At 44.2% G+C, this 17,486-nt stretch overlaps 1 protein-coding gene across 11 annotated transcripts in view; it reads left to right on the forward strand.

The window, feature by feature from the left end:
* LOC116233958 (uncharacterized) overlaps nt 1-17,486 on the forward strand; it is a 235,334-nt gene that overhangs the window by 159,248 nt on the left and 58,600 nt on the right. For 10 of the 11 annotated variants that reach the window (XR_016468363.1, XR_016468362.1, XM_090144265.1 and 7 more), the window contains 3 exons: nt 1,230-1,371; nt 5,435-5,514; nt 8,626-8,712. The gene's annotated coding sequence lies outside the window, so the exon portion shown is untranslated. Of the gene's footprint in view, nt 1-1,229; nt 1,372-5,430; nt 5,515-8,625; nt 8,713-17,486 lie in introns of all 11 variants that reach the window. The other variant, XM_090144261.1, reaches the window with a different exon arrangement.

Raw genomic sequence — 17,486 nt, forward strand, 5'->3', positions numbered from 1 at the left:
TTTTGTTTTGTGTGTGGGAAAATACAGTACAGATTTTGAAGTTTAAAAAAGTCTGGCAAATTACAAATTAGGGTAATAATTCATGGGAGTAATAAAATATCAGACTTTTATTGCTCTATTGAGAAGGGCATTAAAAAGCATCTGGGAACTTGAGGTTTGGGAAGATGGGCTTTGAAAGACTTGGTGGGTTAAATATTAATGTAGAAAATATGGGATCTGTAAATGCCTGGAAATATGCTAATGGGGCTTGATTCGGCCAAGGATCAAGTGTTGCTTTGGGGTGCTGAGTGCCTCTGGGAGCTCCTGCTGACAGGAGGAGCTGAGGGACCTCAGCATCTCTTGGAATCCCACTGTGCCTGAGAGCATCATGCCTCAGCGAGCACACTGAGGGCACTTGGTGTTGGCTGGGCCAAGGGCAAGCCAAGGGGGACATGGCAAGGTGAGGTCACCCATGTAGCTGAGGCTCAGCATCTTCCTGGCCCAGGCTAGGCCTCTGGCAGCCAGAAGCCACCCCCCCATGCAGCACCAACCAGCGTGGGGCCCATAGGGCAGGTAATGTGAGAAGCCAGACTGAGGGAGAAACTCAGGCTGGTTTTGTCCAGGCCGTGTGGTCTGGTGCCCTCTCACTGTTACCTCCAGCCAGCTGAAGGAATAGTGGCCAAAGAAGCTGCTCTGCCCCAGCATGGTGAGGGTGTGATGTGCTTTGCTTCTGAGTCCAGTGGGGCTGGAAAGGGAAATCCTCATTTTCTACCCACGTCCTCTGACTGGGTAGTAGTTTCGGCTGTCCTCCCATAAAGTCACGCTCTCTTTTTACCTTAATTTCACACATATTTTTCAGTCTGCTATTTGTTTAGATGCTATGGTCCCAAGGGAATTAAGTCCTCTCTCGTCAGCCATTTATTGTTTGTGCTGAGGAAACCAGCCCTTGTTGGCAGTGGAAGCCTCCAGAGGCGTATGCTTTTCATAATGTTCTTCAACATGGAGCGCAGTGTTTCCAACCTAACTGTCTTTTTGAAGGTGCTGTGAACGCAGAGGCAGACTGGTGAACTCAGACAAGCTACTTTTCTGCCCAGCCATTGCTGCAAGGGCTGTTCTGGCTTCTCGTCACACTCTGCCTGACTGGCTCCCGCAGTGGCAGGTCACTGAGCCTGCACACCTCTGCTCTTGAAATACCTTCATTTTCTTTGCACTGTTATTTTTAATACCCTACTCCTATCTTTTGACTTCAGGTTGCTGATGGAATTCCTGTGCTACATGCATCATTGAGGAGAAGCACAGAGCTGGAAAAGGGCTCTAGGATCTCTGGCCTTCACTGGCCACCAAAGAGCTACTGTGGAGCTCTGGAGATACCAGCACCATCATCAGTGCAAGGTAACATAGACCTGCAGGACTTCAGGGCCTTTGTTAGCACTTGTCATGGAGTGGAGCAGCAAGGGGGTTGTGTATTGTATTTCCTGAGACAGAATAAATATATCTCAGCTTTCTGGCATTGATTTTTGACAAAGGATTCAAGAATCTGCAGCTGTGCTGGCTTCCTTGTCCCCTCCCCCACTTTATTACAATGTGTGTTGTTCTGAAATACTCAATTCAGCTATAAACAATCTACTCTATCAACAACATGCTTTTGCACTTTTTGAAATGGTGCTTTGAGGCAGATAAATGAAAGTAAGTATGGCAGCTTGCCAGTAAAAATCCTGCAAACTGTATCATCACAGGGGCACTGAGAAAGACAGCACATTATTTTATTTACTTTGGAAACTGAAAATCCATTTCTGCCCATACAATAGCTGTTTATTTCATCTTTGCTTGATGTTTGTTCTAATCTTACTTGACACTTCTAGATAGTAATGGTTTGCAAGCTGTTCAGATCAGTGCTCACAGGGCTCCGTCAGCCAGCACTTCTTGCTGGTGGTAGAAGTCCAGCACCCTCTCTCCTGACACATGCCCTCTCATTGGCAGCAAGGGAGACCACCTGAAGGTTGGGCACCAGCATGGTGCTGGGCTAGCTGCACCAGTCCCAGCCTCAGTCCCAGGGTTTAGTTTGCACGTGTACCTCTACCAGCCAGGATGGCCACAGGACACATGTTGTGAATGCTTTGCTTTGCAGGAGGCTAACTTGGGCAGAGGTACTCAGTTTTTGAGTTTGTCTTTCTAGATGCTCAGTTTATCAGAGGTTGACCTTAACAGCTGTTTAAATCCCAGACATCCCGTACTACACAAAACTGATTTTGAAATGCAGAGAGACAGGATAGCCAGTGTGTTCCTGCTAAGGCCTGCTGGGCTCAGCCTGGTGCTTGTGATTTCCTAATCCCAGCAGTGTGTCCTCTGATGGCGTGGTGGTCCATTCCCTGGCTCCCGTGCTGGTGGAGCAGTTCCTGCACCACTCATCACAATGGCTCAGAAGGAAACCAATGGGAGGAAACCCGGCTGGGGAAGAATGCTGAACCATTCAAAAACCTCTGGAGAGAAAATTAGTAATATTTTGTTTTCCTGAATATTTTCATTGAAATTTTGGGAAAATAATTGCAGATGAAAGATCTCTGTTTTTGCTATTCCATTCTTTATTACTTATTTTTGCATCCTTGCTTTCTTTTTTTTTTTTTTTTTTTTGAATATTCTTCCTCTCGCTTCTTTCCTCCCTCTCTTTTGTTACACTTTATTTCATTTGCCACCACAGAAGAAGTGAAGAGGGCACAGAAGAGAAAGAAATGTCATTAAGTAAAGAAAAAGTACATTTCCAAATTTTCTTTTCCAGATCTGGTGAAAATAGTTTCTTTTGTTAACTTTCAGATATTAATGATGGCCTTTTATGAAGAAAAATCAACTGAAAATGATTCAAAGCAGCTGTATTTAACTCTTATTTGGTTATCTAGCTGTGTTGGGGAATGCCATTTTATTCTTTGACGTAGCCAGAGGCTCCTCTGGACATGTTTTGCTCTGAGGAGTTCTCTTCTCTGCTTATCCATTATAAGTCATCATGCTGAGCAGTCAGGAAAGTCCTGAGGAGCTTTTTGGTACTGTTTTTTTTAGCCAGCTTAGACTAAGCTTGTCCTGTTTATAAGTTTGTCCATACTACTGCCTCTTCCTGTGTTTGTTGAAGCTTGATGGTGTTTTGGGCATAAAGCTGTATATGGCCTGAGACTGGCAGCTGGGCTGGGGAGGACAGCCATGACAGAGAAGGGTGGCTGAAGATCAATAAGAATTACACTGTCTGTAGAGACAGGTTCTTAGAGAAGTGTGGGTTCAGCTCTGCTTTTACCAGTCACTCTTAAGTGCTATTTTCCATCTGGGAACAACCTGTAAGGTGAACGTACAGGATTGCTGAGCGCTTTCAGATGGGTGTCAGACAGATAAGTGGATGTTGTTCTTCATACTACCAAATACAGGATATATCTGGGTGGCTGCATTTTTCTCTGCTTTATCTTACCTTGAATCTATTCAAAATAAACTAGATCTGACAATTACACATATGCAGTGTACACTTGAGACACACAATCGTATTTACAAATCAGCCTAGGGGACTGAAATGCGTGTCTTTGATTAATTTTAGTGGTAAAGTGTCCAAATATTGCACAGCCTTGCAATAAAGCTGCAAACATCAGCTATAGTTCATTGCAGTGATCCTTCTTACTTTTATTTCACAGAACACTTGTTAATTCTCAGCCTGTGCTACAGAGCTCGAAGGAGCAACTCTTTCTGCACAAATGTTTTCTTGGAGAATTCCTCATGGCAGTATTTTGGGTATGCTCACGTGTGAACCACTGAAGCATCCCTAGAGCAAACTCCAAGCAGAAAAGGGCTGTGTTTCAGACCAAATGACTGGCACAGTTCAGTAGGCTGTACAGGAAAGCCTGGAGAGCGTTTGCCCATCCTAGGGGTGTGTGAGGTGTGGCACCAAAGTAGGGCAGAAAAGCTCAGGAAGTGGAGGAGTACAGTTTTGACATTTTTAATGTTGCCCTATTCTAATATGGCTGGTAACATACTGACCACACAAGAGCCAGAGCAAAGCTACTGTGAACACAGAACTGTTGTGACAGAAAAATACAAAATGGAATGAAATCTCTCATCGGGGATCTTCCAGAGCATCAGAGATCTTCCAAGGAATGAAATCCCTGAAGGCACAAAGAACAGTGGGCATTGCAAGGTGTCATGTGTGACAGCAGACCAACATCACCTCTGCCCTTGCTGAGTGTTCCACGTCCCCTCGGATGGGAGCTGGTGAATGACCACTGTGTTCAAATACACAGCAAGGCAGTGTCAGAAATTACTGTAATGAAATGGGTCCTGTTGGGCTGTTAGAGCAGAGCCTGAGTGCAGTACAGAAGCACCTTCACGTGCATGTCTGGGGATGGCCTCTCCTGGAGCCTGCCCACCTCAGCAGGCTGCATGGGATGGCCCTAGGAAGGGCTGTGAGTGGGGGTCTGTGAGCAAGCTAGGGATCTCTGCAGGGAGGATGGTTAGAAATTCCTACTTGGGCACTCCAAACTTTGCGATGGCACCATTTTGTTAGCAGGAACCATGCTGGCACATGCTCAGGGAATACACTACTGTGTGACCCGCATAAGTTACTTATTAGTTCAGATAAGATGTGAAATGTTAAACATTAAATAAGGCTAAGTGAAGTTATGAAATCATAAACAGTGAGTCTGCAGAAAGGAAGAGGCAAGAGGGTCCAGGACGATGGCCCCTCACTAGTGGTGGAGTTATCCCTTCTGCAGCTCTTCATTCCTCCAGAGGGTTTCAAGCCCTCACTGGTACCAGCCATGCCCCAAAACTTGTCAGAGCTGGGCTGTGGGGGGAGTGAGTTCAGGCAGGGAGGGGAGAGTGAGCAATTCCTCAGCTTGCAGCCAAAATCTGCTACCTAACAGAAAAAGGACAGTGGGATTTTCCATGCAACAGAGACTGAGTCTGACTGCTGGGGGAGAAAACAGGTGGAGAGATTAGACATGTCTGATGCTGACAGAATGCATGTTTGTGCTTAATACATTGGAGAAATTGTTCAGGAGCAATCCAGCCATGTGAAAATATGACCCTTGTAATACTGCCAAGGTCAGAAAAACCTGAGGAGATCTACTGAGTTAGGGCTGGTCCTGCAAGGAAAAGCTGTCCAGAGTCAACTGTGTTGCTGGGCAGCTCTCACCAGGGTCCACCAGGGCAGTGGCAGGGCCTCTGCTGCCCTTTTTAGTGCTTGCCTGCGCTCTGCTTGCAAGAACTAAAGTTCCAGGTCTTCTCCAGCCCACCTGGCTCTGGGCACCTCAATCACTTCTGAGTCTGAAAATCACATTGCTCCAGAAAGGTTCATGGAACTTCTAGGAGGGAGTTGGATCTTCTATAGATCCTCTTTCCATGCTGTTTTCTTTGCCTTAGTTGTGAGGCTCTGTTCTAAAAATGATGAAGTTATTAAACCGCTTTCCTTTCTACTTGTCAAAGCCAGCTTGAGGAAGAAGGAATTGCAACTCTTCCTGCCTGCAAAAGTATACCTGCTTGGAAAGTCCATCTACAAATCCTGAAGAGGTATGTGAACAGTTTGGGGCAGTCCTGTGGAGCACCAAGTGCTAGAAGGAGGACACGTGCTTGTACAGCAACATGATAGACAGAGAGGCGGGAATGCTGTTCCTCTGAAGTTCTCCTTTGGATTTCCATAAAGATTGACTATGAAAGACCCATAGCCACTAAAAGATTTGGGCTGAAGTAATAGCCAAGTGCTCTTCTCAGGTAATTCAGAAATGCTATGTGTTAGAGCTCTGCCATCCCCTGGTCAGGTGAGCTGTGTGTGGGCAGGCCACTGGCCTTAGGCCTCTAGCAAGGAGGCCTTGGAGAAGCCCTGTGGCTAGTGCTGACCATTTTCATAGTGCCAGGTTGGTGCCCCATCGCTGTCACAGCAGCATCCAGTGAGACATTTGTGGGGAAGGCAGCTCTGGAGATTGTCTGAGGCCCTGTGAAGGGGGTAAAAAAGATGAACTAGCAAAAAGTTAATTTAAACTCTTATTATGAGGTGAAATTTAATACTTTAAAAAAATGCGGTGTGACCCAGTGCAGCACTGCAGCTGAATTAATCATGAATGAGGATAGTAATTTTTAATTTTTGTGTGCATGAGAAAAACACTCAACAGATTTGACAATTAGAGCAGGGTAACAGCATTGCATGGCACAATGTGAAGTAGTTTTTCCCAGTGGTTTTTGAGAGGGAGCTAAACAGATGTGCTCAAATATTTACAAGTGCACAATATTCACATGCTTTTCAAATGCTGACCCTGCTGATTCGCAAAAGTCTGCTTCAATCTGGAGACCAGCTACTGCAGTGACGTGGGCTATTTATCATCGGTAACACAGCGGCACTACCACCAGCTCCCAGCATACTTGTGTGCACAGTCATCTCCTGCTCTACTGGCAATGCTACACCACCTCAGCAGCTCACCTGAGTCACCAAGGTGGGCCATCACAGACCTGGCAGCAGCAGGTCCTGGTGACTCAGTCCCAGTCAGGAGCCCGTGGGGCAGGAGGGGTTCTTATGCCACACCACAGCAAAGAGAAAGAGAAAACAGCAGGGTTTGAGGGAAGGATTTGAGGGAAACAGTCCCCTGAGGCCTGAGTCAAAATAGAATCCAGCTCCCTCCTGCTTGGCTGTGCAAGGAGGTCAACCAACATCAGAAACTGATCCCACTCTAAAAGCAGCTATCTCCTGAGAAGATGCACAAAATGCACACGTCTTTCTTAACGTTAAACTTGCTTTATAATGCCAACTGCAATTTTGCTATAATTAAATTTCAGCAGAAAGATTAGATCCATGCAGACCTGTGTGCAGCACTGATACCACGTGGGTCATAGAGCTGCTTTCTGTCTTTTCTGACAAGCAGCTGTCACAATGTTGAGCTCGAATACTGTAGCTTCTATTTAGTTATCTTCTCTGAACTATTACCTGCTAAGAAATGATGCAAAAAGTTCTCTAACTGAGATACACACAAAAATACACCAGCACATCCAAGCTACTGTGCTTGTTGAGGACCATGTTAGGAGATACCTGCTTAGGTTCTGGGGAGTGATTTGTACAAGGATGAGGAGAAAAGGGAGCATTTCAAATTCAGGACTTTGGGGTGAAACTTTGTGCTCTGCCCTAGGCTCCCTGTTAACCGTTCACAAGTCCTGTTCTTTGAAGCACACTGTTGAACATAGATACACACCAGACCAGGTGCACTTTACTGACACCTTCTGCATAACTCATGCACCCTGCCCTACCCTGAGAAGCAGTCCTGTGCTGCTCTTTGAGGAATACTGCTTGACTTACATACCTGTACTAGAGCTGGTAGATAAGTCTACTCCAGCCAGGCAGGGCTCTTCCTTGCTTTTTAGCCAGGTTCAGCTCTTCTACCAGCTTGGGAATTCCTTCCATTGAAGGATGGGGGGTAAGGTCACTAAGGCTGCACCCATTCAGTTCAACTGAAAAGTGAGTTCATCTACAGCAATAAAAATTGGAGTAGCACGGCTGAAGGGGAGACAAGAGTGGAATAGTCCTGGAGGGGCCTGCGTTCCATCTTTGCACTATGCAATTCAGTGGGGTGAGCAATCAATTGCTGACATCAAAGTGATCACTGAGAGGCCCAGTGTATTTGGCCACACGAATCACTTACCTATGCTCAGTCACACTTCAGTTAAGAGCTGACAATGCCAGCTAGGATTGTCCATGTTGCTACAGTACAGGGTGTTTCATTGCTTCATTTTCCTCAGAAGGGGCCCAAAGAAAAGTCACGTTTGTTGAGCACAAGCTGTATTTGGGGAGGATCAGGTAAGCCAGATGGCAGTGTCAGTGATGGATGGTACAGATTCCGGAGGGCTATGCCTGAATATCCTAACTGGGAAAGCCACGCTGCACTGTACCTCATTGAGATATTGACTATTGCAGCAGTTGCTTTACACTGTTCAATTGGCTGTGTAATTGCTTTCACAAATTAAACAAAAACAATGGTGAAAATATGTAAAATGTCACCTGGGCTGAATTGTGGTTCAGATCCCCAGTGAAAATGAGTCTGGCAGCTTCCCCTCACTTCTTATTTGCTCAGTTTCAGCCTGAATGCCTTTCTGCTCACCAGCCCAGGATGGTGCTGCAGGTCAGGTTTTGATATGTTGTTGGTGCTGCAGTGTGAGAAGCCCTGCTTACCTGGCACAGGCTGGGGTTATTAGCCCCCTGTTTTCCAAGCCTTCCCAGTCATCCCATGCCTTGTCTGATTTTTGGTTTGCTGTGGTTGCTCTCCTAGGTTTCTCTAGTTTGCAGGGCAAACATACAATGCTGCACTTTCCTCTTGAGCTTACGTTTCTTTCCCCGTAGCAGTTAGCCCTCTAAATGTGGCAGTTGTTCATCTAGTAAAGGCAGCTGAAGGAATGAGAAAGAGCCACATCTTGCAACTGCAAAATGCCAAGTCAGCAGGTCCCAGGCATGCTGACTTTTCCTCTGCAGGCAGCAGTCAGACAGTGTGGGCATGCCCTCCTCTATCCCCCATGCTCTTTGGGCAGCCGCTAGAGGGAATTAGCCAGTCAAGGTTCAACCAGGCGCATCTGCATTTCAGGCTCTTTCCATTGCACTTTTGTGGAGGTTGGGCTTATCTTCATTTTCTTTCTCTCCTTTTCCAGCCTGTTTATGTCACCTGAGCTTGGGAGCAGTGTGGAGCTACTGAATCCAACAAAGCATCAAGAGATGCTGTCACAACCCTACATACAGTAAGTGCAGTTGCAATGATCCTACTCACAGGTTTTCAAGGAGCAGAGGTTACCCAGATGGCTACAATGCATTATGTCTTCCCAGTGAAACTGAGAGCTGCTGTACCATTGAGAATTTGAATTGCCACAGCTGGAATCACAGCCACAAAGATACAGTATTTTCTGTCAGGCAGGCTGGAGGAGCCCATGTTTCTCATCAGGTAGATGAGAAACTTTTTAATAGTTAGCAAAATTATGATAAGCTCTGCAAGGCCATTTAAAATGGATAATCTTCAAGTGGTATTAAGGATTAAAATGGGTCTGCCTTGAATGCTTTAATGGGCCCCTCACAGGCTGTTCAGCGTTATCAAAAGGTGATTTTAAGAGTTTGTAATAAATATGTTCCTTTGGGGAAGATTAGGAAACGGAGGGGGATTTGCCATCCTTCTGCTACCTCCAAATTGCTGTGCTCTAACTGAATTAATTTCCTTAGGTCTTCCTTGAACTCCGGAGTGCCAGTTCACTTCTGATCTATTGTTCAGTGAAGAGGTTTGTCCTTAGGGGGAAATGTTTGCTCCAAGAGCTAGGGCGATTTAGTATTTGATTATCAGCCTAGGAGAAATTAGTCAAATTAGGCTTTGGCTTAGAGAACACTTATGTGTATATTTAACCTTCCATTCCTGAAGAGTCCTTTAGATTTCAAAGTGCAATGAAATAAAGTGTGCCAGCAGAAATCTTATGGGGACTAGGGACTATGAGAGCTATTTATTCTCAAAGCAGCATTGACTGGCTTTATTCAGAAAGCTTTTCTCAAGCTAGCTCTGCTTGTCCTGTTTAGTGTCCATCTCCTTAGCTTTGTTGCAATCCCAGCCTCCATTCATGTGACTTTTCCCTCAGAAAGGAGAGAAGGAACAGATTAGCAAAAAGCTTAGGATAAACATAAAAATAAATTATTTTTGTGACTGTTGTGTCTGTTGAGATCCCTTTTAAGCAGGTAACAGATGATAAATTATTCCTTCTTATTGTGTTCTAGAATTAAGAGGGCTGGTACTGAAATTACTGGGATATTTGGTGTTACTTACATTTTAGTTACAATTACTTGGAGATTTTACCTAACCAGATACAGTTAGTGAAAATACCCTCCTTAAGCATTCATTTGTCATTTCACAGTGTTCCATATTGCCTAAGTCCGTGTCCTTGGGCAACCAAGTTGTCAGAGTGGTACAGAAACCACCATAATTATCCTTCTCTGCAATCTGTCTGAGGTCTCTCTTTATACATAAATACTGTTGTATGCTAGTTAATGGAGTTAAAGTATGATTATGAAACTTTCACATTTCTCAAAAAGTTGATGGATGAACAGTTTCTTATGGAGCCCAGCAGATAACATACCACCTACTGCGAGTGTCCTTCTAGCAATTAGCCTTACTGCTATTTCTGGCTGCCTAAAATCAACTTGAACACTGAAACTTACTAATTTGTTGGGAACAGTTTTAGAGAGTAATTTCTTTTGGTTTTGCCAAATTTATTTGGTCTCTGCTAATTCTAAAGCAGCCTTTTAGCTCTTTAGCTACCCATCTGCCTGAACTTTGTGGTCCGGAGCCAGCATTTCAGGTACTTTCATGTTGACTGATTTTCAATTATTCTGCTTGCTGAGACACTGAAAACTCATTAAGACTGAGATTCTCCATGTTTTCTCAGGCTTTGAGTGCAATTTGGAGGCCTCAGTTCAGGCATAGTACTGTGGAAAGTAACAACAATATTAGTACACCACTGAAAGATTTCTTACCACTGCAAGCTTTCTTCAATGATGTGTATGTCAACACAGAATACTCAACACTCTCCTCTAGCATTCTTGACTAAAGCATTATTTTATGTTAATATTGTCCAAATGGATCTTGAATGCAGGATGTTTGATTTCTCAATTTGGTTAAGCATATGATGACCAAAAAAAACCAACCCAAGAGGTAATACAAGAAGGGAAAACAGAAAACATGAATATAATAATTCATATTAACCACACAATCTGATGGCTTGAGAAACTGTTGCCTATATATTCAGCTCATACTGATTTTGATAAAAAATAATCATAACTAGAGGTTAGGAGCAGTGTGGCTTGTATTGAAAATGTAATTGAATGTATTGAAATGTATTGAATTGGTTTAATGACCATTTCAAGGAATAACCGAGGAAGGAGGGAAGGGGGATCTATGAGGCTTCCATTGTGCTAATTCCATGCTGCTGGTGCTCCCAGTTTGCACAGAAGCTAGAAAACATAGTTGGGCTTGGCAAACAATCCTGTCCCAGCTATGGCTACATCCATCTGCTCCTTTTATTATGACTGTCCCCAGCTAACTAATCCCAATTTAATTCAGCCTGAAGATGCATGCTTCCTAAATTTCAGATTAGAGATTTTGAGTCTGTAGTTAGTGCTTAGACTTCAACTATGGGGTTAAGCTTTGAGTCAAGAAATTAAAGTGGGCAAGTGGTCCTATTGCCTTCTGCATTTCACACCCTTAAAGTTAATCCTGTTTTTAGACATGTTGATGAATCAGCCAAACATCTTACTACTGAAAATGCAGAGATTTTACTTTGACAACATGAATAATTCTGTTAGCCTCTGTGAGACTGTTCATGCTTAAACAACAGAACCAACATTTGAACACCAGGACCTTGCAGATCAGACAATAAGCTGGAAAACTCCACTGAGAAATATACAACTTTTAATTTTGCCCTACAGTACAGTGGTATTCAGATATTTTTGCCTGCAGAACCATGATGGGCTATTGAAAGCACGTGTGGAATCTGAAACATTTATGGTGCAAACATCATGTCAGCATTCTCCTACACAAGAGATGATGAAACTTCCTAAGATGAGAGCCTATGTAAATATGTGTTATGCATCAGCTAAGCAAACAGATGAGGGAATGTTGTTTTTAGAAGCTCCAGATGATGGCCATGATCCTTCAATGTGATTATTGTAAGGAGAGAGACATATACCCATCTGCAATCCAACTAATTTATCCTTTGCAGATCCACTGCAGGACCAAGCCACCAGTTCTGCACAGCCACCAGTGCTGTCTGTGATTCAGAAAAACTAAGAAAAGCTGAAAAGGCTGAACTTGTCACCCTGAAGGAGAGAAAAATACCTCAGAAAACCAGGAACCCTTCCATCCATGCTAAGAAAATATTTGTTCAATTAAACATCTTATACCTGTTGGCAGCAGCTTGTATCTCTTAATGTGCAAAATCCCTGGCTCACGATAAATCTCTGCCCATAGTACCTGTCTTAAAACCCCTCCACTGGGTCTATCTCCTCCTGGCCATTGAAGGTCACTTGAGCAATTCCTAAAGAGTTATCTTCTTTACAGAAAACACTTGAAGCAGCAGGGTGATTGCCAGTGTCAAGCCTGGAGCCATAGTCAAAGAAAAAGAAGCACCCTGCCCCTGTGAAACAAACTTTCTCCAACCCCAGGTTGAAAAAAAAAACAATTGGACCTTCTGCTGCTCAAAGATAGCTATTAACAAACCTGCTGTTTTGCAGAAGTATGTATGTGCATCTGTGTCTATAAAAGAAAGCCAATGAATCCTCCATAAATTGTAATTGCTTCTATTGTATTCATATTAATACTTACTTTAAACCCCGATGTCTGACTCTTCATGAGCATTCCTGTCTAGAGAAATTAATTTATGCTTTGTTCTGAAAGCATATCAGCAAATGGGCATTGGTGCTGATAGCCATTTATTGCTCCGGCAGTGAGGTTAAACAGCTTGTGCTTTTAACTGCATGGTACAAAAGATATAAAACTATTTGCTTGAGATATTAATCCAGGATGACCTGATATAACATCACAGTAAAAGAGCTTTTCCCAAAGAAGGGAATTGTATGCTCTGCTCGGTACCTCCTGCTCACTCTCTGCTCCCAGTGAATAAACACACAGATGAATTCTCCCAGCCAGGTGTGATCCAGCAATGAACTGGCAGCACATCCTTGTATCTGCGAATGCCAAGTCTAACTCACAGAAGCAGCCCACCACCAGCTCCGCAGCCAAAATGCTTGTTCCATTTCTCAAGAATCAACAAAATACCACACGAACAAAAAATTCTCTTAGTGTATATCTCTAAAGAATGAAACACCTTGGCATATATACAATGAAGCATCACGTGCGGGAATGGTTTTTCATGACTCAGCCACCATAGATGACTTCATGGAAGCAAAAAGGGAAACTGTGAGTGAGGGAAATGATAAATGGTCTAATGATTAAAGATGATTTACAAAGTCTAATCTCTACAGATGACTTAGTAATTTGAAGGAGAAGAGCTGAAACATTGGAATATTTCATCTGAAATAATCTGTTGACCAGAAGAGAGGAACCACATGCCCTCAGACTGCAGCTGCTGAATTGTCCAGCATATTGGCAAACAAAAGTACATGCTCCGTTTGCATATTTGTCCTGTGCCTTTTGTGTCCCAACTTTAGTTCTGTTCTGTTTCATTCTGTTCTTCTGTTACTCAGAAAAAAACCCTGAAAAACATTAAACTCAGCTCCTCAGCTCTGAGTAGGCTCTCATACAGTCATATTATCTCTTGACCATAAAATGCACAAATGGATTTGAGTAAGTCAGTCTTGCTTTGGTTTGGTAGTAAGGAAAAAGGGTTAACAAAATATATGTTTGTATACCTAAAGATAAGAAAAGTTGTGTGATAGATACCAATGTCTGAACAGTATTCCACAGGATGCAACTCTCACAGAATCAAAGAAAAATCAAGCAACCTCATGGTTAATTGCTGTAATGGAATACTGATAGTTGCCATTGGCTGAGCAAGAATTCACATGTTGCTGATCCTCTAATTCACTGTGATACTTTGAATGTTAAGCTCTGAAGCAGTGCTGAATTTGGCAAAGTGAGGACAAAAACCCATTCCTATTCTGAGTGTGCTACTTCAGCTACTTGCCTTTCATTCAAGAAAGGGATTTGTTGACAGCAAAATTATTTTCTTAGAAAAACACTAAATGAGAAGATGACAAATGCTGTTGTGAATGTTCACACAACTCCAGGAGCAATCAACCATGATTCAGACAGGCCTTGTGCAGGAAGGGATAGCGCTAAAATCTTGAAATTTGGCAAGAATAAGGTTTTCAATAAAGACTAGCACTTGCTGTTCTAGTTTCATTAGCCAGATTCATGCTCATTTGGAATTGACCATGTGCAGTGGAACATCTTGTCTGTATGGATGCAATTAAGAGATGCACAGTGAATAGTTGCCCCGCAGTTAGTGTAACATATGCTCCAGTACTTCCAGACGTGACTACTGTAGTTGGTAGCAAAATCCTGATGTCTTCAACGGAACCTCACAGTTAGTCATATAAAAATCGCTACATGTGAAAGCAGCTGCTTTTTCCCTCTGTGGAAAATGTGTGATAGAGAGAAGAGGAATCCATGTTGAGGAACTGACTGCAAGGCTGAGGCCAATAGGTAAAGCCCTGGCTTATTGCATTCAGGAGTCACAACGGTATTCCTGCCCAGTCTATGACTTGCTGCTTGCCTTCTGGCAGATGCTTTTATCTCTCTTACATTTTGCCTTGTGCATCTCAATAAGAAATCCTCAGCCTAACCCTTGCTAAAAGCATCAGAGCATTCTCCTCAGGTTTCATACGCGTCCATGTAATGTGCTTAACATTTATATCTCAGGACCATATGTACTGTAGGCTTGGTCACTGCACCAGACCATTGCCGCAGCATCTTCAGCTCGGGGACTGAGGTGCATTTGGTGACTCTGATGCCTGTTTGATACAAGGCAGTAAAAGGCTGCAGTCTTACAAGGCAGCGATCTGAGAAGCAATCTTGGTGCCAGTGGAAGCAGGGGACCTAAACCCTCTTCATGTCTGATACGCCAGCATCCAGGGCTGAGCTTTGCAAATTGCATGCATTTGCTCAGGGTTCTGCCCAAGCACTGGCTCCACACAAGCCCTAGTGGGACAGTCCCTGGTTCCCCATGCACACTGGCTAACATGAGCCCATCTCTCATCATGACAAGCCTGGTGGATGGTGTACAGGCTCATATGGTACTCCAATTCATGGCAGTCTCTCTAGCTCTGAAGGGCTGTGCTGAATCTTTGGATGGGGCAAAAATATCCCAGCAAGATAAAAACTAACAAGAATTTCTTAGCCAATATGAGCTTATTTGTATAAGGCTTCTAAGTGTTCAGTAGTTTGTACTCCACTGCTGTGTGCTTTACTGCTGTTTTCTGGAATCAGTAGAGGAAGTAACAAATTAACACAAGGAAAAGTGTTCTTGCAGCAGCACCACAGCGGGGAAAAAGTCATTAACTGCTGGAAATCCACCCAAAAGCATTTCTTCAATCTTACCAGATTTTTTAAATCGGTGTTCCAGAGCCTAGAGGTCTGTAATGGGAGAAGCTTTGGAAAGGTATGTGCAATTCTGATGCCAAATTTGAAGGGGATTTCTTATGCCCTTTCCTGACAAGCTTCCTTTTTGCGTGCCCAGGGGTTGGAATAATTCCCTCCTCACTCTGCACTTAGAGTCTTCTGCTTTCAAGAAATCTACAGGAGCTGGGACTACAGGTTTGGCTCTTTCTTTTTCCTCTACAAATGGCATCCCTATCCAAGAGCAGAGGTCTGTCCACTGGCCCTTCAGCTGCAGGCCCAAATTGCCTGCTCTTCCAGCAGAGCTGGAGTTTCCAGAACGAATTTGAACTTCTATACATGTGAAAAACACAAGTCATGCTGTGTGAATGGAGGTCAGATCCTGCCCAACCATGGCAGATAGCAAGTGACTCAAGTGCAAACGCACAGCCTAAGCTGTAAGTCAGAGAATGCGAACGCTCCTCCTTGCCCCAGAGAAGGCTTTGGAGAGCCCTACCTGCCTCTTCCTCCATGCAGCAGTTGATAAAACATTGCTGCAAGGTCATGGACAACATTCCAGCTTATCTAAACTGCAGGTAAATACTTCTCCTTCCCGAAGAGCATACGGAAACAGCTGTTCAGCATTGCAGTGTTACAAAAGGTTCCTTGTCTCTTCTGGTTGTTCTTCAAAGTAGCGTTCTGAGAAGTGCCTGCCACCTGCACCAAACTGTGATGGCTGGAGTGGAGACCAGAGCAGGAAGAGGCAAGGATGCCAGTCTCACAGCTTTGCTTCCTATAATTTTTAATATGCGTTTGAGAATTAAGAGGAAAAAAGTCAGATGTTTAATGGACGAAACTTTTGAGGCAGGCAATGTGTCAAACACTTCTGCTGCCTTAGAGCAAAGCTCATTTCACTTCCTTTACCTCAGATATACAGACAAAGCTCAGTGCTGCCAGGTTTGAGGTTATCCTGGGGCAGAGGCAGGAGCAGGGCCTGCCCCACCGAGCCCAGTGCAAGAGGTACGGGTCCCCTGCCAGCCCCATAAATGGTCTGGGAAGGAGACAGCCCTGCATTTTCAGTGGTGGAACCAAAACCGCACAAGACAAGGCAACCTGCACTGCACATGCCAGCACAGAGGCAGCCTGCTGGGTGCTGGGGGGCCTCCTGGTAGGAGGCAGGAAAATGCACAGAAAGAGCTGTGTTCCAGTGCTGTCCTTTCCTTTTTTTTGGTGTAAAACCACCCAGGGTAGTGTTTGTTTATCGTCCTGGGCTTGCCTGTGTGAATAGAGTGCTGAGTCTCTGTTTAAAAGCCCCCACAGTGGGCAAGCTTTATAAGGCCAAATTAAAACCATTAATTTGCTGTGTGATCAATCAGGATGACTGACAATTGATGGAAATGCTTTAAAACAAACAGAATCCTCAAAAATAAATAACTCTGTTCTTCTGAACTGAACACAGCTCTTCATCTCCCCTCAAACATTTCTTTTAAGATACTGTTTACATAGATTTAATCAGTTGTGTCACTAGGGCACAGCAAAAGCAGCAATGTGACCTGCTGAGATTTAGCACCAGATTGCGATTTACAATCAAGGCAACAAGAGTCACTGAAGTGCATAGCTCCCGCCCCAATTACTAATTAATCAGACCCAAAGAGGTCTCCATAAAAGGCATAGCCATCAGCTGTGAGCCCTATAAATCCAAAGGGCTTTTCTATTTTTCAGGTAGAAAAGGTGACCTGGGAAGTCATGCATCTTTTGGCTAGGAGTTTGTTAATGGTTTGGGTTCCCCCCTGCTTTTCTTCCTCCCCTCTCCTTCCTGCACTTGATAGTATTGCTGCTGGCTTGTTTGCAATAAAACAGTGCTCAAAAGGCAGTCAGATGCTAGCTGGGATGAAATGAGTTGGCCAGCCTTACAGGAACACATGAATGTTCCCCTGCTTTTGGTTGGCTTGGCTGTTTCTTTTAAATTTCCTTAAAAGCATTAGCATAGCAACGATGTTTGCGCTGGTTTTCAGTGGGGGTAACGATAACATGGTGGCTGGGGTAGGAGAGAGTGCAGCTCAATGCACTGTCCCATGCTGTGGTGTGCCAGTCTTGTGTGCGTGTGGAGCTCTGTGTGTTGGGCTCCCACTGGCTTTGCTGGAGCTGAGGCTTTGGAATCTACGCTGCTACGGTGAGCAGTGCTGCTGCCTGGGACTGGAGGAAATTCCTGGTGTCCCTTAGCCATCGTCAGCTCCTCTTTTAGGGGCTGGAGAGTGCCTGCTGCCCTTTGGCTCCAAGAGGCTGGGTTTGGTGGGCTCTCTGTAATAGCTCAATAATTGCTCAGTTTGTTTTTTTCACTATTTCAAGGCAAAAGAAATAGTGCTGGCACTGGGGGGGTGGGGTGGAAAGAGAAGAAAATAGTATGAGGTAGCTCCTTCTATTGAT

This window comes from Phasianus colchicus, chromosome 7 (assembly GCF_987193195.1).
Source record: "Phasianus colchicus chromosome 7, bPhaCol1.hap1.1, whole genome shotgun sequence".
Lineage (NCBI taxonomy): Eukaryota > Metazoa > Chordata > Aves > Galliformes > Phasianidae > Phasianus > Phasianus colchicus.